Genomic DNA, 545 nt, shown 5'->3' with positions numbered 1-545 from the left:
ATGGTTGTACACATGGTGAACTTCATGAAATGACACTAGAAGATTATAGTCTGGACAAGAAAATCGAGAAGGTGGAGCTAACATATTCCTTACCATATGTCATTTTACAGCAAATGGCTCCGGATACTCCTCCTATGCATGTCACGAGTGATAGACAAGTGCGGAACTTGATCGAGTTGGCTAAGACACACTTTGTACGCCTTTGTGTATCAAGCCAGAGCCAAGTAGAAGTTGGATTTGATGATGATGCGGATGTGTCTGATGGTGATGATAGTAATTTTGCTGATGAAGATACTGGCCACGATACTGATTCAGAGTGGGATGAAGATAGTAACGATGCTGATGATGTTCAAGCAACTGCTGATGATGTTTAAGCAACTGTTGCTTTTGATGTTGACGATGGTGTAAACTATAGTGATTACGGGAAAGTGAAAGATGAGGATTCTGACGAGAATGCAAATGAAACGCTTTATGATGGCTATAAAGCACAGTTCTCTGGTGGTGAAGGAAGATTGTTGTCCTTAAAGGACAATATATATGTCGGT

Source organism: Brassica oleracea, chromosome C7 (assembly GCF_000695525.1).
Source record: "Brassica oleracea var. oleracea cultivar TO1000 chromosome C7, BOL, whole genome shotgun sequence".
Classification (NCBI taxonomy): domain Eukaryota; kingdom Viridiplantae; phylum Streptophyta; class Magnoliopsida; order Brassicales; family Brassicaceae; genus Brassica; species Brassica oleracea.
This window is presented reverse-complemented; position numbering follows the sequence as displayed.